The 26,843-nt window shown below is 30.2% G+C and overlaps 1 protein-coding gene across 1 annotated transcript in view; it reads right to left on the bottom strand.

Moving 5' to 3' along the window:
• The window catches only part of LOC124533907 (G-protein coupled receptor dmsr-1-like), a 31,592-nt gene extending 23,772 nt beyond the window's left edge, over positions 1-7,820 (bottom strand). The window contains exon 1 of the mRNA XM_047109484.1: positions 7,577-7,820. The gene's annotated coding sequence lies outside the window, so the exon portion shown is untranslated. The remainder of the gene's footprint in view (positions 1-7,576) is intronic.
• Positions 7,821-26,843: the final 19,023 nt, after the last annotated feature.

The following is a 26,843-nucleotide window of genomic DNA, read 5'->3' as shown; positions in this document are numbered from 1 at the left end:
TTATTTTGAAACGACTGCCGTTCAAATCATCATAGAGCAGAAGCTTTGGGCTCACGTCGGCGATTGAGTCGTCTCCTCGCAATTTAAATGAAGTCAGGTTAAAAATAAAAACAATAATTTAAAAACTCATGACCCATTCAAATATACAGGAGCCTAAAATATATATTTAAAATTAACCAATAGAAAATAACTACTATGGAATTCATAAATACTATCTTCAAGCTATAAAGAATACCACTACTTACTACGAATATAAGGATAAGAAAAAATACGACACAAAAATAATACAACCAACCGATCCGCTAGTACACGCAAACATTTCGAAATGGTAATGGGCTAGCCGCTTTCAACATATGAGGTGAACAAAAAGGCTTGGAAGGGTAAAAGGCACCTGCCGAATGGGAGACCCCACACTAGGTGGGACGAGATAATAAATAGACCAATATAGAGAAATTGCTAAACTTGTATCTAGTTTTGCAAGGAATAGGATGAGGACAATTTCTTTTCTAGTAAAAAAAATGATGATATTGGCGATGTGTGCTGAATTGGTCTTTAACAACTAACACATTCTAATATTAAAAACAGGAAGCGAATAAACTACATACGTATAAAATTCCTTTAGAATATTTCATTGAAATTTGAGATTGAGTAAGAATTTCATTGGAAATATTAATACGATATTATGTCGATGATTAATCATATTTCCGTAATTTCGTTCCAATAAACAGCATTTCTGTCAATTACGCTAAAAGGTTTATGAAGTCGAATTTTAAAATACTGAAATAAAGTTTTTTAATTAACGATTACGTGGTGTGATGTGCATGTACGTGTCTTAAAAATATGTTTCATTATATTTATTAATATAAGGATTTAACGAAATACAAAGTCTATACAAATAATATCAGATAATGAGAATAAAATGTATACTATAAAATAATTTACAAAAGAGGCGTTGTCTCTAAATTCTTTCGTATGGACATTGGATACAAATAATTACTTTTTGATTATACCCAAATGGCCTTACTTTCTGGCTTTCTGTATCTCGTTTTTGCTTTAGTGTACATTCAAAAAATAAGTATTTTATTGCGTTAAGAATATCTCAAATTAAAGTTTTTCAATGTAGAGACAACATCTTAACACATTTATATCTTGTAAATTATTTTCTTACAGTTCACATACTATTTAAAAAAATATATTCTCAAATTTATAAAAATTTGGTTAAGAATTCTCTCAGTTTTCCTAAATCGATGTTTTTATACTTGACTGTGCTTTTGTGATTTTTTAATTGATCAATTCAAATATAAGATTTAAACATAAGAGGTTATAATCACAACTTTATTATATTATAAATCGAACAGGGTCTCCGAGCATTCTGTGTTCAGAAAAACAGTCAGTGAGTCGGATTTTTAGAAGCACGAAGGGTTCTTTGATGGCTGGATTTCTAATTAAAAAAAGTAATTACTCTACATGTATGTACACATACTTAATTCTGGATACCCTAGAATATTTCGTACTTGTAAGAGTAACTGATGTCGAATGAAATCAAGTCCGTATGTGCCATTAACATTGATACCAAAGAGCATATCTTTAATATTATCGTTATGACACAAAACAGGAAAGTCTCGAATAATTAGGTAAACCTTTACCTACCTTTACTTAACATAATTTATTATTAAGTACTTTCAAATATATTTAAGTATATATATGATTGTTTTAGGAAAGTCGTTTTATTGTTGTATAGAAGGTACATAAATTATTCTCTTTAAAAGTTAGTCAGACAACATATTAATTAACTTTTTAATTAAGCGAATAATAAATTATGATTTTATAACTTTGCTATAAAATATAAAAATAATTATGATAATTAAAGTCTTTAAAGTAGCGTTTATTAGCTGAATTTATTACATTTTAATAACGTAGGTACATTTTAGAATATTTAATAATATTACAAAAAAGGAATATTATTTTGTACCTTAACCATTTTTGTTTAAATTGCACTTTCTCAACATCAAAGCAGGACCTTGCCATTAGTGAAATTAATGATGTTTAACTTACGAAGTATTTTTTTATGAAGGCACAAATTTGATATCGCCTATATATATTACTGGCGCGATATATATTACTAGCGACCGACCTCGGCTTCGCACGGATGCAATGTTGATACTAAATTGTTTGAATATAACTATTATTACTCACATTAAAAACATCATAAATTATCATCGTTTCTTTACTAAATTATCCAAGTATTATATACATAAACATTCCTTTCGAATCACTCTATCTATTAAAAAAATGCATCAAATGTTTTTACGTATTTTAAAGATCTAAGCATACATAGGGACTGACAGTGTTAAGTGACTTTGTTTTATACTATGTAATGATGATAATGATAAATATTTTATATGAATATGAAATAGTCTGGTCGGTTATTAAAGTAAAGTAGTACGTTATAAATCAATCTTGACATTCGTTTTTATAACAACGTGTATTATATAGTATTGTTGTGTTCCTACTTAAAGAAACAGGAACACAAGTATACTAAGTATTGCTTCATGGCAGTGGATTATGCGATGAGTAGATGACTTGGTGTTGGGGCTTCGTGTAGATGGTTTTACACAAAGCCCCACCGACGCCGTTTAAATATACATGAATTAAATGATTATTATCATGATAAAAACTCATTCTAATTTATATAATAATTTTAATTACGACTTTTGAATCCGTCTAGTCGTTTGTGCGTGGTGTGACAAGCATAAAAAATAAACAGATGACATTAATTATAACCTAATTATAATTAAAATTTAATTGGAATGAGTTATGTATTAAACCTTTTTTCTGCTTAAGCTTTAGAACAAAATTATTTAAACAATTTGAGTGTACATTAAGTATAAAACATTTCTGATTTTGATTTACAGTATTCAGAACCGTATATTGTTTCCTTTCTAACATTATTGTTCATAAAGTAATAGCTATATGTTCAAGTGTGGATTTTTCGGTATAAACATATAACATAAACTTAAATAACGTACATCCATGGCTAATACAATTTTACGATAGATGCTTGATCTTTCTTAAGCTGTATAGTAACAATAAAAACCGTCGGCATCTTAGTCTTCTGAGTTGTTTATACAAAATGTGAAATCCACATTTTGTTTAAGTAACTTATACTAAAAAGTCAACTTCTCAATTGTTTGTATGTGCTATTTTAAAATGAGCACGTGGCATTGGTTAAATAAATAATAAACGGCACCATTCTCGCTTAACTAAAAGACAATAATAATAATGCACAGCACATTTATTTTCTAATTATTTTCGTAATGAGTTTGTAAAAGAGTCAAGCACAGTCGAACATAAAAAGAAAATAGTCGTGAATTTAAACTCACAGCCACAAAGCCCTATATTATTAAAATATTTTCTGACCGTTAATCCGTGAAATTATTTATAAAATCTCGGCTAGTGACAGATTAATCAAAGAAGAATTACAATAGCAGAAAATCTGAACGGTTCCCTGGGGAGATTATAAGCGGATAGTTAAAGGGAAATCAACAGAGACGTATCTCAATATATTCTTAATTATACTCTAATATATTATTACACGCACTGTTGAACCGTTGTTTTACAGGATTAGTTAAATTAAAGCTTACACCGCTTCGGAATGTTGATTCTAAAGAGAGGTAATTACCAAAAATACATTTGTTGCTCTGCTTAGCTAATCAAATTATATTAATGTAAAATGTCTACAAAATTTACATTTGTACTGCGAATAAAATAAACGAATAAAAACTCCACATATTTTTTATTATCTCAACAATCCTTATAAAACAATTTGTTCTGCGTTTTCAATGAAATTTCAACATATGGTTTAGGTTACTTGGCGAATGTAAATCTGGTTAATTAAATATAAACATATAAATACTTCGGATCTCTTGCATGCTTATTTACAAGATTCGAGAATGGCTTCTAATAATTTAAATTGATTTCGAGGTTATGACTACACATATTATAACAAAGTGCTTTCAATGATTGAAACATATACATAAAGTTTTCAAACATCTAAAGCGATGGTAGGTAAATAATATTCAGTAGTTCCCAATTTTGCTTAAATTTTCATAAACGAAAACTTTTTTCATGTTTAGCTGGAATGTTCAATATCGAGAACCTCAATATGTAATGTAACCAAATAAAACCATTAATAATAGTTAGAATGACGTTTTATTTTTGATCTGACTAACTTGTGTGTTTCTGTGTGTGATCAATGGTTATTGACTTTGTACGTACATGTAATAACAATTAAAATTACATAATATTTTACTTCTCAATATGTTTATTTCTTTTATTGTATACAACGTAAACATTGATTTTATTAACACCAAATATGATACGAGCCAGTCATGACCTCTTATTTACAAAACATTCTTATATCTCTCACATTCATAAAATAAATCATAAAAAACCTCACGTTATACGTTTCTTCGGATTTATACATATATAAAAGCCTTAAATAAGCAAGAATATTGTTGACAAACACACATATACCTAGCTGAAAAGAATATCCGACGTTAATGTCAAAATACTTAGCTACAACAACAACAACACCTGCCTTTAAATTTCCCACTGCTGGTCTCAGGCCGCCTCCCCCTTTGAGGAAAAGGTTTGGAATATATTCTACCACGCAGCATTCATCAAATTAAGCAGATGGTTTAAACCCGTAATCATCTGTTAAGATTCCTAACCACTGGGCCATCTCTGCTTACTTAGCTTTATTCTGATTAAATATTAATGCTTGATGAGTATTCATATTTTATTAAACAGTAATGGAGTACGGATAAGCCTTAACGCCAATTTTACAACTTCTATGAATCCATTTATTGAAATTGTATAAACTTAACAATTTTATTTTATTGCTAATAAATAGTAACGGAATTAACTACCAATATTTACAATAGAATCTACAATCCCAGTCAGTGGTAGTACTTCATCATTATAAGCCTGTGAAATGACGATTCAATTGCTTGTAAGAGCGTACTTGAATAAAGTCCATTTTGATTTTGAGTAGTTGTTTCAAGTAGAAGCTGAAACTCGTGCTGAATTTCCATTATTGAACGTAACATTAATAGTGATGATATGACATGACATGTCAAGACATAATTCTCTTGACAGTATGACGATTGACGATCTTATAGCCGTCGTTGCCATTTTATTTTGAAACTGTTTGTTTCAAAATGTGAAAAAGGTCTTTTTTTAAAAACAAGGTATTTAATCGAATTAATAATTGCATTATGTTTAATACTTTTACTACAGTGTATAGTTAACATTCCAGAGCTCCATACACAACTAAAACATCTTTGACTACATAATAAAGTGTATGCTAATTATACTAACAACACCTGTTACATACATATAAACCTACACCGTTCTAAAAATGTTAAGTATCTTCTGGTTTGAGCATAACACACGTAATACTGGAACAATTTTGTTATTTTTTTTTTGTATTCACTTTATTGGTTTATTTAATCTAGTTACTTGCAAATATTTGACTAATACAAGCTAAATGCCCCAATAATATTCCACAGTTACTTTTAGCTTGGCCTTAAAAAAATTGAAAGCTTATCTCAAAAAAATATTATTAAAAACGACCATTACTTACTTATATAGGTATATGTTTATGATAAAAACACGCAGGACTTTATATATTTTTAATTTTTAATTGGAATGTTGGAAAACTGTAACTACTGAGTTCTTTCTGGGTAGAATCTACTTTCCGAAACGGTGTTATCTTTATATTTAACTCCAGTCTGTACTACTACTGTGTAACGTAACAATTCAAAAGTGATTTTTGTGCTTACTTGAATGAACAATATATTCTTGATATATTGATTGATTATATTAAATACTTAACGATTGCTTTGTGCATGCCCGTTTAGGCATATACATATACACGCTGCCTGGCAATATAAAAAAATACAGGCACAGGCACAGGATAGAACGTCCATGGAGACACATTAAAAAAATTGATGGCTCTGGGGATATAACATTTTTGTTTGAAAGCGTCTGTCGCGCATTGGTGATATAAAGAATAATCAATATTACTTACAGTTCTAATCTATGACCGACTGACTAAATAAAAAAATAATTGAACAAAATAACATTTTCACTACTTTTAAAACCGAATGTGAATTTAATAATATGTTTAATTGTACACTATTTGTATTATATGTTTTACTAAAGGGTTGTTTATTTGTTAATTAGATATTTAAAAGAGATGTGTATAAACCCACGCTTATGTTTTAGCCCGAAGGTAAGCTTTGATTCATAATACCGTGTTTATAAATGCTCACTCAATTGTAATGAAATTTATAATCATATAATTACTTGGCTTTGTAAAGTAAATTGGAAGCTGTATGTATGTTCAAATACACATACATATCGTTTGCCTCATTTATTTATTTTACGGAAGGTTCGCTTTCAAGAAAAAAAAATACAGCCGAATATTCTACATTAGATGTTTTCTTTGATTGTAATAACAGTGTCATATTTTTTCTTTTACCGAAAAATTAAAACAACAGTATTATTACTTCAACAGAATAATACACTGCGGGCGGATAACATTACGAATTATTTGTCAAACAAGAACAAGAAATCCGCACAACAACACGAAGATAGTGAGTTAAATATGACTCAAAAAACACTTTTGGTATTTATTGACTCATTCCATAACTCATTTAAATATTCAATATATTCCATTACGTATTGTTCCCTTGTAAGGTTCCAGAAGGATCTGAAATCTTACAAGGGTTTAGATCCTTCTGCAACCCTACAATATAATACAAAATATATATATATACTACATATTAAATTAACAACAATCGAAAATTATTATATGAGCCCACTTAGATGAATTATATTTCTATTTGGATTTATTTAGAAAAAAAATATATATATATATAAGATGATAATAATACTTTATTACAAATTATAATTTCATCATGAAGTTTAAAGTATGAAGGTCCAATGGACCAATTGAATGTTCATACTTTCAACAGCTTAAATCGAACTTTGCGAAAAGCTTTAGACAGTCGTTACGAGAAGTAAATTTCACAGAATTTAATTTTTAATAATATAGCTGATACACACTTTTTTGTCTATACATACATACCTAAATTTAAAAATATTAGCTGTTGAAAAGTCACAACTAGCAAAGTTATTTTTAAATAATAAATTATTTTCAGACGTCGAGAATTTTTTATATATAATTTCATTTGTAATCCTACTTGCTTCGAAAATGTATGACGTAATATCTAAAGTTTATATTTATGATAAATGATCTCCAAACATCTCTGATATATTCATAAACATACAATACCAATTCAATATAAAAAGTGTTCACCGAAACAGAATAAGTATTATATTTCTTAACCAGTAGATAAATAATATTACTATTTGATAAATTATAAAAAAACCCTCGTTAAAATCGAAATTTTAATTAATAAAATAATATTTATTTTCGTGCCATTTTCATATCTAAAATAATAAGTATGTTGTATTTTACATATTTGAACTTATAAAATAAACTTACCAAGTTACACAAATATCAATCTCAAACAATACATAATCACGTCTCATCACATCACAACGTACAAAAATAACCGATACGAAATGTTGTACTGAATCCAAACGAGAACACGAGATAAAGTTGCAAGGATAATAATTCATCAAGATTTTCGTGCGGACAAAGTTCGTGTCTAGAATTATTTACGCGTCCGTATCGAATGAGTGACAGAGCGCCGTGAGGGCGGCACGGGCGTGCTCCGCCAGGGACGCTTTCATTGTAACTGTTAGAACTCTATGAGCGCCTGCATTAAAACGTCCACAACTGAAACGGTTCAGAGACGCGACGACACACAACATCCACCGGCTTCTATGCTGAATTAAAATTTGTAATATAAACTTAAACAATATTTACTATACGATACGATACTATACTTATTTACATTTAAAAAATGGACTAAAAAACAGATCTCGCTTTGCGTAGGTATATATTTTGTATCCCTGAATAGTGAACACTAGTGTATATAAATTATGGAAAAACCTTATATTCCGTAATCCTGTTATTTAACGAATAAAAATATATTATAGTTTTTATAAGTAACCTTAGCGAGTACAAAATGCAAACTCATTTGAAATTCAAAAGATATTGTCGTATTTTTAATTTAACGATGCAAGACCGCCGTCCCTATTAAATGCAGAAATAACGTCGTAACATATCCTGAAGAGTAAAACATTTCAATTTAAGTAATACCTAGCGAGTAAAATATATTTTCGTGCTTCTCGTTAGTTATGTTGAATTAAAATATGATGAATAATATCGTATCAACATTTTTTTAAACGATTCAATAATTATAGAACTCTCATAATGATAATCTCTTCTTAAGCTGAAAACTGTAATAAACAACACCGAAAACAACGCCTAAATATGACTGTTCACTGAAAGAGGTAATTTTTATATACTTATTCTTATTTTTTTCTGCAATTTTCTTGGCTTTTTTGTACAAAAGATTTTTGTAATTCCGGACGGAAATTAAATTCGCGTAGGCCAGCACGGGCTGCAAGTTTTCTACAGTTGTCGTAAATATTAAAACTGAAATATTTTCCAAAGAATTCAAATCGCATCTTAATTAGTAGGTAGTCTTGATAGGTGTACCACAAATTAAAACTTAGAAATAAAGTATCAACCTTATTATACATATACATATATATTTTCATAAGAACGAAATTAATTATTTTATAAATTAAAAACGTTAATACTAGTTATAACATCATTCTTGGGGAAGATAATTATGCTAAGCTAATTACGTAATATGTATATTTATTCATGTTACAATGAAAATATTAAGCTACGACCGTAAGATCATTTAATTGGATGACAAGAGATCCAATGAACAATTAATATAAATATATATTCTTCGAAATATTAGTGACATATGATCCCCGCCCGTCTCCTCGAGCAACACCACGCTGTAGGGTTCTTTAAGAAAATATTTATATTAGTGTGGTTTACAAGTTGCCTATATAAACATCGTGTGATATATTATACATACAATGTACATAACTCGGGCTCAAAAATATTTTTAACATTATCATTCTCTTCAGTAACATTATATCTTACTAAACAAGTAAAAACAACAACAAAAAAGTATTTTAGTTATTTTTAGCGGACGATCGAATGAACCACGTAATGTTAAGTAGTCATAACTGCCCACGCACATTGGTATAGTTAGAAATACCACTCCTTAAATATCAAAAATATCATTCTCTATATAACCAATACGCCCACAATCCTTGGGAACTAAGATATCACTCCTTTGTTCCTTTAATTACGCTGGCTCACTCATCCTTCAAACCAAGACACCACAATATTGAGTAGTACTATTTGTACCTACCCGACAAACTTGCACAAAACCCTACCAAATAAAGACCACGTACTTGTGTAATGGTTATGAAATAATAAGTTACAAACAACAAGTTTAGAACAGTACAAAGTTTTTTCTTAACACAATTTCATTAATGAAGGTGGGTACGAGGTGTGACTGAACTGCCGTAAGTCTATGGAACAGTGAGTATTTTGTATATCAGCAAAAGTATTTTCATGTAAAATGACGGAGCAATGAGACCATATTACTATTAATAAGTTATCAGATTTCATGTAGAGCCAACCTCCTTACTCTTTACGCACTAACTCTACAAGGCCTGTCTTCATAAACTCTACGCTACATTTTCGTGTGAGTAAGGTGAAAAATGTATCCACTGTTCATTACTTTTCTGTTATAAAATATTTTTGTAACAACCTTTATTTTAATGTGGTAGTTGTTTAGTTAGTCGCTTTGATATAGACATACACACACACACACACACACACATATGCACCCTAAGGGCAATACTTAGTCTGGCCGGGATTGGTATAGGTATTTTTTTTATTTTATTAAAACTTGAATAAAATGATGATGCAGACTAAATTGATAAAGTTCAATGACCAAAATTGACAATTACTTTAATCGATAAATTTTTGATATGGTATATTCTATCGTAAACACTATAAAGACAAATACAGCTTGAATTACATAACATAAGAGGATCAATTCCAGTAACACATTTTGAGAGAATAAATGTCTCCAACCGTACATTTTCACTCCATAGTAATCGAGTCAAAACGTAATCGTTGTTATTTAACCGTTTTTCTCCTCGGCTCCGTTGGGTCGAAGTTAATTCCGAATAGAATTGTGAACGTATCGTAACCAACATAAATTAGTAGAATTGGCACCCAGGTACGGTACAACTGAGTTTTATTTTTGTGAGGAATACAATCGCGGAGGTATCGTAACTGTTATAGGTTAAAAGCATTTGACTCCTGTTTGTACAATAAATACTTTTTAAAAAATTTATACAACTGTATAAAAATTGAGTTATGAATAAATATATCTTAAATTTATTTTAATGTCTCAATATTTACTAGCTATTTTACTATCCTGTATACCTAAAATATATATTTATTGGAAAATGTTTAATATTGCTAGATATATCAAATTAATCAAATCATTAAGTTCAATTTCTTAAAAGCGTCCTTTAGAATTTTACGTAATACCTTTAGGATTTTAGATATTTATTGAGTAGTTTTTAACGGATTTGTCGCTATCACAGGTTCTCTTCAAATCGTATTTACAGGACGAATTTTGAAACTAACAAAGCTATAAAACGAATCGATACTTTTTACGAGATCTGGAATTATATCGTTTTTGTGTACCCGTTCGTACTACATATGCCATCACCATATACGTTTGCAAAAAAACAAACCTGCAAATTTGATAGTCATATAGTATAGTGTACCTTTTGATATTAGAGCGTCGACTGTAATTAAACAATTCACAACGCAATCCAATTGTTCAACATATCTCAATCGCGTGTCCGATCCTAACAGATCCAGTCTCTCGGATAGTAATCAATAACATGAACGATGCTCTGAAACCCGTATAGATAATCTACGGCATGGGAATTCGAATCTCTTAATAATATCGATAGTCTTATTGACTTCACACACACACATAGTAACATGATTGTGTGAGTATTAGCGATTAATGAATATATAAAACGTATTAAAAGAACATGGTAAGAAAAATAAATCAATTATATTTGGGGTAGCAAACTAAACTTTAGGTTACTGATAGCGCAGACGCGGATCAAGTGGCCTAATTTCTTATCCTTTCGGGCTTTACCCTAGAGAAAGTCTAATGCCCTTCAACTTTTAACTGATGAACGAAACAAATCCCTTATATTCTTATAGTTTAGCAAAATAATTGCACAATTTCGATACATTTTTTTTATAATTAATAAACTAACATTTGTATTTATTTAGGACGAGTTTAATCATGTAAATTTAACAATAGCATACGCCCCTCTTAAACCATACCATATGGTATTGTTTATCGTACTATTTGTAGAATGTTCTAACTTATTCACCTTTAATTAATAATAATTAAATTGAATTATCACTAACCTACTTTTATCTCAACATTTTTATTATTTGTATTTGAAATATGTTTTTAATTATAATCAATAAACCCGGACTTCAAAAACCAGAAAGCAAGTAAGAGTTACTGTACTGTTCTGTTATGAAAGGTCAAATGAACAGTGTCTTGCTTCCGTGACTCGGTAACAAGTAACGAGCTGCGCCTGATCTCATCCACATGAGATTCACGCCTTTTTGGATAGCCACATTAAATTGTATAAATGTATGTAATTAGTTAAGAGATGGCTAAATGTCGTTGACCTCACTCGATTGGGCGTTGCCAATAAATATGCCGCTCAGAAACCTCAAACCTCCCGTGTCCCGTAATTGCGACGAAAAGTGTCACAGGTCCGTTCAAAACAATGTCTCGTCCTACACTGATTTATTGGTGCGCGTATCGATTGCGGCTTTGCGTATAAATGTTGGATAAATTTGCATCTTTTACAACATTTTTCACGAAGAAGAATTATTCGAGGATTTTTATAGATCAATAGTAGCCGCTAAATTCCATCCATCATGTCTTCAAGCACACGGATGGAATTGAATATGGAATATGAACTGGATTTAAGTATTTCCAGATACCGAGGAGGTACTTATTTATTTATTTATTTATTTATTTATTTATTTATTTATTTATTTATTTATTTATTTATTTATTTATTTATTTATTTATTTATTTATTAAGATCCTCCAGGAGTAAATACATTAACACAATATTAGTAACAATAACAACATAAAGCTTAAAACTAAATGCATTACCTATAAAGGAGAATACCTCATGCAATGTGGATATAAAAGGAGCTTACACGATAAAAATATGTACATTTACAAGTTTAAACATATTATGCTAATTGAAAAGTTACAAAAAAAAACATATACTTAACAAAAAAATTTGCAAAAAAAAAGAGTTTTTAAAAAAATTGATAACGAAACAATAACAATCAAATGGCTAATAATTCTAACATTTTCTTACGGAACTTAGATAAACAGTCACCAAATGGATCAAGGGAGGCACTGTGCTCGTTTAAGATTTTACAAAAACGTGCCACAGGTGAGTTACTTCCTAAGACGGTTTTACGAAAAGGTCTTACTAATGGCGCTATCGGTTTTCGTGGGTATCTAGCAGGAACATTTAAATTTATTCTAGAAACTAGAAAAGAATTATCATATAAACTATTTAGAGATTTGTATAAAAACGTTAAATCTAGCATGTCACGCCGTTGACTTAAGGAAATAATTTTGAAGTACTTTAGTCTGTCATTGTAGGTAGGAAGTAATTTGGCTTTACCTAAAGAAAATGTAAGATGGTAAAGAAAACGTTTTTGAATTCTCTCTAGTCTTAAACTGTATACTTCAATTTTTAAGGCATTTTCTGCCCCGCACAACCACTCCGTAGCACCAACTTTTACAGGGTTTTTTTTTCAAATTGTTTCTTAGAAACATTCAAGAAAATAGCCTACTGATATCTTAAAGACGGGCAACGCACGGTAAACCTGTCGATGAAGCAGATGTACATATAGAGATAGTCTCTTTCCATTAGATGCAAAAAGAACTATATAATGAGATTTAATTAAAGAGAACCATAATCTGTCTGTAATTTATTAGTCAAAAAGATTACAGTAACATATAACATAATATGTACTCCGAGCTTTATTTCAAATGGCTTTAATAAGTATTATAGCCGCAAGAGTAGTCCTTATTAAAAAACACTAAATACTAATATTTTTATTACCATTTATATTACCTCGTAAAATTTCAATCCGGTAATTTAACTTCGTAGATTAAAATCTTCATTTTGATTAATAACCCTTTAGATTAGACTCAAGATTAAAACGTAATGGAAGTAGTAAATCGTCGTGACATTCGAAAATACTAATATGAACACGATTTATAAAGTAAAAGTTGTATTTGTTTAACATTTAAAATCAAAATAGCAACGTCCTCATATGAGTTGGATTTGGATTCTAATCATACTACATGCAAAACTACATGACGGAAAAAGTAAACAAAACCACTATCTACAGCGGTTTTTTTATTGCCACCATATATTCTAGAAAATGATTTATACATTCGAACAAAACAATACATATAACATTAACATTTTGGTGTATGTGTGTGTGTATATATACGTGTATATGTGTGTATGTATTTTAATATTAGAAATGTGTACTACAACATACTTATAATATTAAAAGTAACCATAGAAATATAAAATCTGTTACTTTTAATGAAGCCAATTTTTAATTCGTTAAGCCTGTCGTATTTCAACCAAGCAGAAAAAAAAGCCCGCTAAGAAACGTGAGCTGAGTAACAATTTTTCAATTTTTAGCTTAGTCACACGTTATAAGCCACGAAGTATTATATCCGTTTCTCCCTACAATAATGTATACTATAAAATATTCAAAGCCTTATTGAAGACACACATTGAGAAATAACCACGCAGTACCTTAGACGCTACAAATATATTTAAAAAAAAAGAATTCATCGTTACCCATACCTGTTTATTCATAGATTAATAGGCGGTCGCAGTTAAACAACACAAAATTTAAATGTATTGCTGCTGATTCGAATACATATTGAGATGATTAATTTGTTATAAGTCTGAGGGTGTTAAGGCATGTCATGAGGTTTTTAAGTTATATTACAAGTAGACGTAATACGCCCAAGCTCCGTTGCGTTGCACGCATCAGTTGCAAATTTAGTAGTTTAATAGCTATAATAAAGAAAGTAACTGTACCATATTACGGGCTCTCGAGGCCTTTTGAACTTTCAGTCTGGATTAAAATTCAGTTATCACATTCGAGGGTTTATCCTATAAATTGATTGTATCAATTTGATTGAAGTATAATACAATTTTTTTTTCACTAAAATTATATTTATAGTTCAAACATATTATTATAATCACGGAAAAATATACATACATACATACATACATACAATCGAACTGAGAACCTCCTTTTTTTAGAAGTCGTTTAATTATAAATATTTCAATCGCATTGTCACAACTTGGTGCAATAAGCTACATTACTAATTCTTAATATGAGGATAAAAGTCAGTTATGCCAACAGTGCAGGGCCGTATTTAGGGGAGGGCAACAGGGGCAACTGCCCTGGGGCCACCACATTAGTGGGGGCCACCACATTAGTGGGGGCCACAGTTTTCAGCAAGTTAACAAATACCGAGGTATAGTCAATTTATAATAATGTTATTATTTAATATTTTAAAAGTTACCGATACAAGTAAGTAAATCATAGCTTACAATAAAAAAGTAATTAATGCATGATAATATAATTATTAGGTTGTTCACGCTTCTGTTTGTCTTTTACTGCTTTGTGGCCCGGGGGCCTCCAGACCTTTAAATCCGGCTCTGCAACAGTGGAAAATATATAAATATTAATTCATTGAATAAATGCATTTTCCATTACACTTGAAATAAATACTCATATAAAATGGAAAGCTACAAAAAACCAACTCTTTGAATTAGAACTCATTAGGAGGTATTTGTTTTTTATACTTTTGTTGAAGTCACATCCTTTCCACGTATATTTTATTGTTAAGTAGATTTGTTATTTAAGATTATGGTTTTATAAATCATGCATATCTCAATACTAAATCGTAATTGTACATAAATCAAACTTGTTTTTCTGCTCCTATATATGTATATGAATTAAAAAGTAAATTCAGCAGCCCATTCTGGAGAGCCAAATATTTGTTGTTACGAGAAACTTTACCAAAAAACGAAACGAAATATTATTTCTACAAATTTGTATGATTTGAAAATAGTTATATTTTTCAACCGACTTCAAAAAGGAGGAGGTTATCAATTCGTCTGTATTTTTTTTTTTTATGTTTGTTACCTCAAAACTTTTTACTGGGTGGACCGATTTTGATAATTTTTTTTTTTTTGTTTGAAAGGTAGTGCTTCCCGTGGGGTCCCATTTTTTTTTTATTTTTTTCCGATGATGGTATCCCTATGAAAACGACATAAGTCTTAAATTTGCATTATGTATATGCCCGACAAATAGGTGAATAACTCAAAATCACGTTAACCAATTTTGATGATTCTTTTTTTATTATAAAGGATATACTTTAAGAGTAGTTTGGTGAAAGTTTGGTAAGGTTCTGAGCATAGGATCCATGACAAATTAAGGGAACAGGAGGGAACGGAACAATTCTGAGGAGCACGTTAGCAATACTCGGTCGAATCTTTTATTTATGGGTTACTTGGATATTTGAATCACCTTCCGGAACATGGTTATGTTCATGTACTTGTCATAATCGAATATTATAATCAACTACCGACCCGCCCCGACTTCTCACGGGTGCAATACTGATACTAAATATACTAAAAAAATTGTTTATTTAGTTTGCAATGTGATGTCGTAAATAAACAAATTCTGTAGTATATTTAGTATCAGTATTGCACCCGTGAGAAGTCGGTTGATTATAATATTCGATTATGGCAATTACATGAACATAACCACGTTCCGGAAGGTGATTCAAATATCCAAGTAACCCATAAATAAAAGATTCGACCGTGTATTGCTAACGTGCTCCTCAGAATTGTTCCGTTCCCTCCCGTTCCCTTAATTTGTCATAGATCCTATGCTCAGAACCTTACCAAACTTTCACCAAACTACCCTTAAAGTATATTCTTCATAATAAACTCAAACTCAAACTCAAATTCCTTTATTCAATATAAAAGCATTACACTTACTTATTGATTGTCAAATAAACACTACCACCGGTTCGGAAAAAGGAACACCCTGACCTGAGAAGAACCGGCGAAAGAAACTCAGCGGGTCTTTTTTTTCTGTTATTTTTTTTTTTGTCAAATTTATAAGGTACATAGTAGTATATGATTAGAAATAGCCAGGCGATCGTTTCATTCCCAAGGTGTGCTATCAAACATAAACTCGCTAATTGTATAGTAACCTTTTGCACACAAGCGTTCCTTAACAATTTTTTTAAATTTGGCAACAGAAGCATTTTGAACGCTTTCTGGGATCCTGTTGTAGAAGCGTATACATTGCCCCACAAAAGAGTTACTGACTCTATGCAGTCGAGTAACAGGAGTAACAAGATTGTGTTTGTTCTTTGTACCAATGTTATGAGAATCACATTTTCTCATAAAAACATTAATATTTTTCCGTACATACAAAACATTACAAAATATGTATTGAGAAGCAACAGTCAATATCTTAATTTCTTTAAATCTATGCCTTAATAAAAAAGAATAATCAAAATTCTGCCAACCAATTTTGAGTTATTCACCTATTTATCGCGCACATACATAATGCAAATTTAAGACTTATGTCGTTTTCATACGGATACCATCATCGGAAAAAAATAAAATTAAAATGGGACCCCACGGGAAGTACTACCTTTCAAACAAAAAAAAATTATCAAAATCGGTCCACCCAGTAAAAAGTTATGAGGTAACAAACATAAAAAAAAAATACAGACGAATTGACTTTAACCTCCTCCTTTTTGAAGTCGGTTGAAAACAATACAAAACACCTAATTTAAAGTGTTCTAATCATAATTACAATTATACTCAAAACAAATTATCAATTACAGAATTACAAAAATGTAGGTAAATTTTGTAATCGTGTTCTATAGCTGTTATGATTATTTTAATTTGAAAGTTGAAATTAAAATAAACATGATACCTAACACTGACCAAAAATATACAATAGTTTGAATTATAATAGGGGCGTTATGATCTTATATTAGTTTTGCAGTTTGTACAAGGTGTCTCAAAAGAAATTTTATATTTATTTAGCTTACTGCGTGAGCGCAACGTATCCGAGGGGCGCGGGGCTTATGTCAATCGGTAGCCTGGCTCTTGGGAATTCAATCGCTATGGAGCGTTTCTCGGGAGCAGACCGCGCGTTGCGCGTGCGAGAGTTTTACAAAAACGGTGATTCGGCGACTGTAGCGCGTAGAAAATTCTGCAGTATTCAAGGTTTTCGCCACTTAAATGATGCGCCAAGCATTCCTCTCATTCGACATTGGGTTAAAAAGTTTGAAGAGACCGGTACAACGCTAGATAAATCAAAATCCGGGCGACCTAGGTCATCAAGAACGGTAGAAAACGTGGAGAATGTTAATCAGTCTGTTTGTGACGACCCGAACCTTTCAATACGGAAGCGCGCAAGTGCTTTAAATGTGCATAGATCATCATTACATCGCATCATGCACAAAGACCTAAAGCTGCACCCCTACAAAATTCAATTGGTGCAAGAATGAAAGCCCGAAGATGCCAGTCAGAGGATTCATTTCGTAAATCAGATGATTGAGCGATTGCCAACGTTTACCAACATTTTGTTTTCGGATGAAGCTCATTTTCATCTTAATGGCCACGTAAATAAGCAGAATTGCCGCTACTGGAGTGCAACGAATCCAAAACGCAAACATCAGAAACCCCTACATTCGCCTAAAGTGACCGTATGGGCTGCGATGTCGGCGCGACGAATTATCGGCCCTTACTTTTTTGAAGACGAAAGGGGGCGTGCAACTACAGTGAATTCAGAGCGTTATGTGGAGATGTTAGACAACTTCGTGGTACCTGAACTGCAAAACTTTCCTGGCTATAACCAAGGAACATGGTTCCAACAGGATGGAGCAACTTCACACACGTCCAATATGTCTCTTAATCGTGTTCGTGAAATTTTCTCAGGCAAATTGATCTCCCGGAGAGGTGACATAAATTGGCCTCCACGCAGTCCAGATTTAACCCCTATGGACTTTTTCTTATGGGGTTATCTTAAATCTAAAGTTTACGCCAATAAACCGACTTCACTGGCCCATTTGAAAGAAAATATCCGTCACGAAATGGCAGCCATCCCTAAATCCACCTGCCAAACCGTCATAAGTAATTTTACTGTTCGATTAAATGAGTGCCGAGAACGCGATGGTCTACATTTAGACGATATTATTTTTAAGAAATAAATCCCCAAAAAGTGTATTTCAATAATTAATAAACATTTTTTTCTATATTACTTTTACTTACTTTTTTTTAATCGATCCACTAAATATATAATTTCTTTTGAGACACCTTGTATTATAATTATTCTTCCTGTGATTGTTTATAATACAGAGAATACTAAATACTAAAAAAGAGATAATACTAAACAAAAAATACTCTGCGTATTATTATTTTTATTTAGTACACAGAGTATATTTTTTACTAGTGATTTCAATTGAAACCTTTTGTAGTAATGCTCTTTTCAAGACACTATGCGCTTCCTTTAAATTGCGTGATGTGACATTACCATAGAATGTCAAATCTTCTTCAATTTATCATCTCTACCGCTATGCTGCCAATCTTAATTAAATGTCCTTTCATTATTTTGCGGAATTTTTATATTTGACATTTCTTTTTGATGAAAAAACAAATTATTGTCTTTGTTTATATTATTAGTAGATTCTAACCTGTGCCCGTTATTGCTACTTATTACGTCGAAAACCGGCTGATGTTAGACTCAAGATACTAGAATTTGACATTAAATGTTAAAAAGCAGCTGATATTTTGAAATAATTTATTTCATACAGACACTAAAATACATTGGTCGACGTTTCATTGTTATATTATATATGAGATGTAAAATTAAACCTGTAGCTGTAAATATATTAAAGATTTATTTTATACTAGCTTTTGCCCGCGACTTCGTTCGCATGGACTTCAGGTTCGTCCCGTCTAGTCTAGTAATCGCTTAAAATCGCTTCGTAAATAAGCCATTATTTCTCGTACAAAGTAAAGGATAAAAAATGGTTATTGTGGGTTATTCCTAAGAGATAAACATATACCATTACGGACTTTTTTGTAGACCTTTTTAAGTTGTACAATACTGTAGTACATTGTTTTGATCTATCTTGTAGGATTCAGTCAGCGTTTGCAATGTAAGCGCAAAAAATGTTTTTTTTACGACCTCACATTAGAAACCTCAAAAATTGTAGCCTATGTGTTATTCTGATGTATAAGCTATATTGTGGTAAAGTTTTATTCAAATCCATTCAGGGCCCTGATTCTGTATGCCACAATTCGTAACGAGTCAAAATGTGTGACGTAATAACAAACTAAGAAACGCAAACGTGTTTTCTTAACACGCCGAGTTATGTTTTCTTAAAATGGTATTCTGTATGCCATAAGAGAATTTGTCTATGCTTTTTCGAGAGATTTCACAAAGTACATTCCAATTCATTTCCGTTATCTTAATAAAATTTTACCGGTTTTTTTCTACGTAAATTTATTGATTTTTATTTATCTAAAGATATATATTTTAGCAAAAAATACTACCAAAACTTTTATATTTATAAATGCTATCGACAAAAACGTAATTTACTCAAATTAATACAAATATTTAAAAAATTAAAGCAATAACATTTTTTAAGTAAGTTGTTCGGAACGTATTGAAAAGAAGACAGACGTCATTGTTAACAATAATTGACAAATTAAACGTAAACATGTCATAATAATTATATTTATTTACTAAAAGAAATGTTTTCTTAAATCTTCATTAAATTCGTAGCAAACGATCGAATTGATCGGAGCGATAAGATATTGACATGAAATGGATGGACAGTCGATTCGAGGCACATCTTTAACTTTTCAGCTTTACGTTAACGTATTGAATATTATTAATTCGTTTTCCATATTATACTGAAATACGAACTTAAAATATTTCAGTATATTGTTTAAAGGCAGCACTATAGCAGCAGAAACATAGTTATCTATAAAGGTAAGAGATATTTTACCTAGAATTCAATTTATTGAAGTGCCTATCTTAAATCTAACCTTAATATAAAGCACATTTCTATATAAGATACTAAACACTATTTTTTCTGAATAAGGACTGTAATCAAAGGATTTGGCAGTGCCTGCTAAGCTTTCCTTGGACACACTAACATTAGATGATGAGTTGAAGAAGGGAAGAACAACTACAGAATACTTAAGTGTCCAAAGCCAACCTTACACATGCCTTGGTATGAAATCAACTGAGAATGTGAATAAAATGGAAGCAATTTTAAATTAAACATTTTAAAAATAATTATGTAACTTCTAAAGAACTGAAAGATTACTTTGTAATGTAACAATATCACAAGTATTGTTTATGATATATTAAGTACCAAATCATTTCAAAAAAGGATATTAGATACTTATATCAGATTGTAAATCAATTAATTTCATGAATGTTATTCTTATGCAAAATTGCTTTAGCAAATAAATATATTTAAAGTCGAATATATTTTTTCTTATTGTTTCATTAATATGTTTTAAATATTTATCTTATACATAAGTAAAATAAAAGTAATAGCTTATTAGAAGTATTTTATTACTTCTCAATATGTTAATAATTAGATAAATAGGTAATGTGAAATTGGAATTAATCAATACAGTAACACATTTTAAAACAGAAACTTAATTAGTATTTTATTAAGCAAAGAAAATCATAAAATATGTACAACACAAATATATTGAAATTTATAAAATGACATAGTGTAACATATAGGAATGCTTTATGTTCTAATTTAGCATTATGTTTCTATCAAAATATTATTTATCTGATAATAGACCATAAAAAATAAATAATCTTATTAGAAATGCAGAATTATAAAATATATTATTAAAAATCATATTTATCTAGCACAGTGAGCTAGCAAATTATTAGTTTAAAACTAAAGGAAAAGACTATATAACACAATCCTTATTATTTCATAATATTTGCACGGGCTGATTTTACATAAATTTAAATTTATGGATTATTTAAAATATTTCTATACAGTTACTTCAAATAAACAATTTACAGTATTTCTATTTATATATATTAAATTATGTATACATTTAAAACATTCTTCTCATTTTAAAAATCTAAAATGGCAATTATAATTGTTTGAAAACTAATAACATTTTGAGTCTTAATATAACACAATTTTATTTTAATATCTTATAAACATTAATTTTTGTTTGAGGATTTATTTAGTTTTATTATGATAGAACTTTAGTGGCTAAGTAAACACAGATATGTTTTTTAGTAATACTAGTCACCTTTTTATGAGTTTAATGTTAAAATATTTATTCACTTTCACACAGTTGTTTCAAAGTTTCTGGTATTCCTTTTTTCTGTCGATCACCACCAACTCTTATAAAAATAGTTTAAGTTTAACACACTGTCCATTGTTGACGTAGAAAGCCTTCTTCAAAGTCTCATCTTAACATTCTTGTATGGATATTATATTGTTTAAGATTCTTAATGTTTTGATATTATTCTTCTTTTAATCACTCAATTTAGATTACAAAATTGTTAGCGAGCATTGTTAAATGTCGCATATTAATGCACACTTCATTTTTAAAGCGAATGTGGGATTTTTAAGTCTCATACACACATACGTATGGAATTTTTTTTTATTCACCTTTATGTTTTTGTAGCGTAATATGAACCAGAACACTTTTTAAACTAAATATAACTCTTAAAACCAACAAAATAATTTAATAATCACATTAAAAACATTATATTTAGTATAATTTTTATGACATATGACAGCCACGTTTTCAAAACACGAGGATTGAAAGCGTGTAATTTTGACATTTTAAAACGAGTTAAAGACGCGATTTAAACAACCCTAGGTATAGTTTTTGATTTGACAGTGGCATTCGGAATACCGTTTTTAGCCCAAAACGCGTCGCGAGCTCGTTACAAGCGCGTTTGCGTTTTCGGTGGCATACAGAATCAGGGCCCAGTAGTTTTTACGTGAAAGAGTAACAAACATCCATACATCCATACTTACAAACTTTCGCCTTTATAATAGTAGTAGGATTGAAAAGTCATAAACAAAGTATGTTATTTAAATGAATACAAAACAAAATATTTAGTTTAACTTTTAACCTCTATCCAATCGCCCCGTTCAAACTGTAATACTTAAATAATGGTAAACATATCTGTACCTACATATAAGGCCGACAATGCACCTGCAAGGTCCCCGATTGTAGCAGATGTCCATTGGCGGTGTTTATCACTTTCCATCAGGTGAGCTCCCGCTCGTTGTCCCCTATAACACAAAAAAAATTGAACAGGATAAGTGAATCACGGGTATTAAGATTTTCTTTTAATTTAACCCGTTAAACTTCTTTTACACTTGTAAGTATTCAGCATAAATTATATTTTTTGTGAATACCTAACCCTTATAAAGACAGTAATAAAAAAATGAAAAGCGTCATTTAACAGGTCATTCGAAATACATTTGTCTGATTATATTTTTACTCTCTCAGCTGGCCGAGTTTTCCATACCATTACGCTGCATAAACATAAAACATTCGCAAAACAGAACTAAAATAAACACAATAATTTATATTTAACAACATTCTGTGCTATTTTTTCATCACGAAAATTTCATTACTTGTATACTTTTGAAAAAAATTATTATAATAATAAAATCGGCGTGCGGTACGATTTAGATACAAACTAACCCTAGAGGCTCTCAACGTAGTGCGCAAGTTATATTAAGTATGACGCCTGCTTTAAAATCAGTATTTTAAATCGGTGATTTTTAATAGTGAATAATTCGTGTTTTAATCTCCCATTTTAAACCAAATTCATGATTGACTATAAAGCATGTAAAAAAACAACTTTTTGTCAGATACCTAAGAGCGCCAGGTTGTTGCATTTCTGCCAGGGCGATGAAAAATCCCATTTTTTTAAAACCGTATATGAAACACATATTTGTATCTTAAATAAATGGGTGTTATATCAGATGGAATAAATTAATTGTTATATTATAATAATACCAAACCATATTTATAAATTCGTCATTCATAGCCCTGCATCTATCGAAATATTTTTTTCAGATGACATATCTGTATACATATATACATTTATTTTACTATATAAACAATAATACGACGTATATTTGGTTCCAATTTTCATTATTAATTTACGAGTTTAATTAATACACTCTATAGAGTATTTTAATTAAGCTCGACGGCCTCTTTAATAGTTTACTCATATTCATAATGTATGAAAATTTAGTTCTCTCTCTGAGTTTTTATCTTAACTATTGATAATACATAGAATTAATCTGATTAATTATATGAAGAATAATGCGAAGAAAAACAAACGATGACAGTATAAATCTTGTTATTAAAACTTCGTTCGTTCGTAAAAAAAATATCGATTTAAAATTCCTACTTTTAAGAAATTAGGATTATGATTGCTTGTGTAAATCCTCAAGTGCTTCTTAGCCTGGATGTAAATGTCATTATGCAAAGCTCTCGCTTGACCTACTCCAGTAAGTACAAAGGGCTTAAGATAACTCGCCAGTGGAAGGCACAGCGATTCCCATGTGATCGATCCATCTTAATGCTTTTCGCATAAATGCTTAAAACAACAAATACCTACTACAAACTCAAATAGAATATCATATTATGAGTGCAAAAATGAATATATGTGTAATATAATGATTTTCACAAAACTTAACTTTTTTTCTTAGTCACTATAAATCATCTATTACAATTGCTAATCACAATGGACTTCGATGGACTATCAACATTTTCAAATTGTTAGAGAGCTTGTAAACATTTCGGTACGTAATTTGCTCAAGCTTCATAACAATTGTAATTAAATTTCAGTTCAACACGAATCGATTTTGTTCTATCGCTACGTTTACGCTTCGATTTTTTTTTTAAATAAGGGTTTTAAATGAGACGCAGACTTCAAGGGCTCGATATTATCACGGTTCATGTATAAATGTAGGAGAAAGCTCTACTAAGTCATTTAACCGTGTTCTGTTTGGCCTATGATCATAAATTCAGGCAGATTTTTGGACGAATGAAATTGTAAAGGTGTATTCACTCGTAAACCTATAAAACTTCTCTTTAGGCAACTCGAGGATTTTTAACCTTACCTTGTGTATTAAGTACGTTTATCATTTTATTTGAAAATGAGTACTTTACAAGTGAAACATTTTAATCGTTTCGTAACACATGAATGAAAAAAAATAATAAAAAAAACAAAGAATATAGAACGTAGGTAGCCTAAGATATATTTTAATAATATAATATTTTTCTTAGTTATATTTTTCTCGACTATGTACCATATACATATTTCGATCAGTTACCATTTTATTATATGTATAGAAGATTAAAAAAATGTAGAGCGTAGAACTAAATTACACTACTCGATTGCTTCAATAGTTTATTTCTAACGTAGGTAACAGGACAAGGGAATTAAGAGAAAATTAAATGTTCATTTTAAAGAAAATGAATTTATCTAGAAGTAAATGTAAATCTAGCTTTTAACGAGCTTATAGACCTCCACTGCAACTGTTCGTAACAAAGAAGTGCTTCATAATACCTATGACATGCACCAACAAAGCAATGCTTATACAGGTAGATGTAGAAGACAAAAATAGTCTTTAGTACAACGAAAAGCGACTCTTATATTGTACTTAGTCTAATATTTTCTAGTAAAGAATAAAATTATAATGTATCATTTATAAAGTGGCAGTGTGTATATTAAACGCACAATTAAAAAAGTGTTTAATTTCTATTATATATATTGGTTTGTAATAGTCATGTATCATTTCAATCTCTTTTTTCAAACTATTTTCATTGAAATTAATGTTACATCTACTAGTTAAATAATAATTACACGAAAATGCATCCAGACAATGAACTGCTTTACAAAGAGGTAAAAAAAGTTTTTTCCTTAATAACAAAACATGAAAACTTCGATCTGCTCTAAAACATCCATCTAGTAAACTAACATACATAAATCTGTCAAGGCACTTTGTAGTATTAGCGTCCATTTAGTAGAGGATCCCTGGGTAACCGATATGGCCCAGTGGTAACATTAGGTAAACACAACTGACTTTACATGTGCTTATAATTATTTCAAGTTCAGAAAATAAATAGGTATTATCCAGCGTAATGACTTCAATCTACTCTAATGCGGTAGACTTAGTCCAAAATGAATAATCCAAGATTGTTACATCGTAGCTGACATTAAAAATAGGAAAAAAACGATAGATGATATAAAAATACACTAGGTGCGGGAGATCAAAACGATATACTTTCTAGAAAATTACGAAATGCTGTCATAACTTATTCGAGCTACATGAAAGTATTTCATCGAAATCAAAATGTCCAACCACTAGGTTGATTCTTATAACAGAGGAATTATTATTTATTAAACCGATTAAATTTATATTTGTCACATTTCCATTAATACCTATGTTGTAAGGCATCCCCCATCACCGCAAGCGAAACATAGCTGACGATGTGCAGGATCTGAGTAGCAAGTGGTCAAGGTACTTACAGTTCAGTTGCTAAATGATCATTGGCCGTGATGCTGTGGAAACTATCTAGGAATGGCTCAGTGTTTAGTAACTTATTGAGATTTGTGGCTATTCGAAAATACCTCCGGTCCTGCCGCCTCAACTTTAAATTATTATTAGTATTAAATAGAGTGACGCTCACGTTTACGTGACGTTTAATTGTGCCCATACTTATTTCAATGTTCTTAATTAATTACAATTTAATTTATAATTAATTATTTAGTTACATAGCAAATTATATTATCACCGTGACAACCCAAGATGCCCTTTTCTTACCACGTGACATCCATGATCACGTCACATAGTTTTCTTTGTGCTAATAAAATATATTTTATAACTTTAAAAAATTAAATAAATAAAAACGATCCCTCGAGTACTGTTTGTATTTTAGAGATGAACGGAGGCATCGTCGTATCAATCTCATGTTATTTTTCTTTTTTCTTATTGTATTTGTACTTGAAAGCTTTGATTTTTATTTTTAAACATATCATAGAAATAATTTAATATTTCTGCTTTGTACTTGATATATACATAAATGATTAATCGAAAAAATGTGAATTGAACCCCCATAAACATCAAAATATGCCTAGTACGCATAAGAAAATAATCAACAGTATTTGTTCATAATAAAATTTTAATTTTTATGCCGGTGGATTCATTTTTCTAGATGCGTCGTCATATAGAGCATCGTATTCAAATGATACGTCACGTAATATGAAAAATGCGACGCGTGACAGAAAGAAGTACCTCGATTTATTGATACAACACTTTTTTCTAGCACGAACATTTTTTATTAGAATATATTTATCGTCAAAGCTTCATGCAATGTTTATAAATACGAGTATCTATTTTTGATATTAATATATGACATTAATATGTTAAGGTTGATCTACAACGAACAGGATAAACCGTTCACTTATTTCTTTTTAAATAAGTTACTACTACAATA

Source organism: Vanessa cardui, chromosome 11, assembly GCF_905220365.1.
Source record: "Vanessa cardui chromosome 11, ilVanCard2.1, whole genome shotgun sequence".
Classification (NCBI taxonomy): domain Eukaryota; kingdom Metazoa; phylum Arthropoda; class Insecta; order Lepidoptera; family Nymphalidae; genus Vanessa; species Vanessa cardui.
Note: the sequence above shows the minus strand (reverse complement) of the source record. Positions and strands in the feature narration are given on the sequence as shown.